Source organism: Columba livia, unplaced genomic scaffold (assembly GCF_036013475.1).
Source record: "Columba livia isolate bColLiv1 breed racing homer unplaced genomic scaffold, bColLiv1.pat.W.v2 Scaffold_95, whole genome shotgun sequence".
Taxonomy (NCBI): domain Eukaryota; kingdom Metazoa; phylum Chordata; class Aves; order Columbiformes; family Columbidae; genus Columba; species Columba livia.
The window spans coordinates 213,001-214,456 of NW_027043818.1; the positions used below are offsets into that span (position 1 = coordinate 213,001).

Here is a 1,456-nt window from a genome sequence, read left to right on the forward strand (position 1 = left end):
AAGGTCCTCAGAGGGCAGCCCAGCTACTGTGGGAGTGGGCCAGGCCCCAAAAGGCAAAAGCTGGAGGCTGTTTCCTCCCCTCCCATGTCCAGCAGGATAAGAAGGTGCAGGCATCAGGAGCCGCCACCGCCGGAGCAGCTGGAGCTGCAGCTGGAGCCGGAGCCAGAGCAGCAGGAGCAGGCAGCGCGAGATCAGGAGCAGCGGCAGTGCCAGCAGCCTCAGGAGCAGCAGCAGTGTGCTGGTGAGGTGGCCGAGTGGTGAAGGCGATGGACTGCTAATCCATTGTGCTCTGCACGCGTGGGTTCGAATCCCATCCTCATCGGGCACCTGGCAGTGGTCAGAGTTCCTGAGCGTGAGCAGCCTGATGTGTGCCCCCAGTGAGCCTTTGTTTTAAGACGAGAGTTGCCGGAAAAGACCTTGCAGGTGGCTCAGGACTCACCTCCGCACGAGCAAGAGGAATGGAAAAGGAAGATCCAGGGAACTCACAGGACTGTCAGCCTCTCCTCAGCCCCTGGGAAGAGAGACACTGAAACATCCTGCAAGGACTTTCCAAACACAGGCAGCACAGGAAGGTGGTTGGAGTAGTAAAACATAAAGCTGCAGTCATGCTGAAGCGCTGGTAGCCGTCTGCAGTGAGGTGACCGGCGTGGTGGAGCAGAGAAGAGCAGTCAATGCTGTTCACCTCGCCATCAGTGAGGCTCAACCAGCCACGGAAACGAGAAAGAGAATACACGTAAGACACTTTCTGTCACAGAACACATTTCAAATAAGGTTTTTTATTTTTTTTGAATGGGAGGCATTGGTCTTCTCTGTTCTCAGAATCTCAGAATCACTGGGGTTGCAAGGGACCTGCTGACATCCTTTAGTCCAAGCCAACTGCTCCAGCAGGGTCACCTTGAGCCGGTTGTGTAGGACACAGTCTACTTGGGTTTTGAGCATCTCCAAGGCTGGAGATGCACAACCTCTCTGGGCAATCTGCTCCACTGTACGACACCCACATGCCTCCGGGTAAGAAAGTGTTTGCTGCCTTTGAGATGGAATTCCATATGTTTTAATTTGTGCCCACGACATCCTGCACTGCCAGTCGGCGCTACCGGTGAGAGTCTGGCTGCCTCTTCATTCCCTGCCGTTCGTATGGGGACAATCCCGGCTCCCACGGCCTCCCCTCACGCTCCAGACACACAAACCCTCTACAGCTGTGTGACAAAGCGGGTTCTGCAGGGCAGACCTGTGTGGAGGCCGAGCAGCCAGAAACGCCCCCTGCCCAAGGGCTGTGGGGCCTGGGGGTCAAGGGCAACTGTTGTCTCCAAAACAAGGTTTGCTGCCCAGTTCACAATTTGCCCAATTGTAGCACACAGAGATGAGATGTTATTTGTCACAGAGTCGTGCAGGTCTGGGTCTGGAATAAAGCCAGCACACCAGGAAGAAAAGTAGCAGCCACTATGTACAAAATGTT

General features: G+C 55.2%; 1 non-coding gene across 1 annotated transcript; it reads left to right on the forward strand.

The window, feature by feature from the left end:
• Positions 1-240: 240 nt before the first annotated feature.
• TRNAS-GCU (transfer RNA serine (anticodon GCU)) lies at positions 241-322 on the forward strand. Its single transcript has one exon. It is a non-coding gene; the product is annotated as a tRNA-Ser (tRNA).
• Positions 323-1,456: the final 1,134 nt, after the last annotated feature.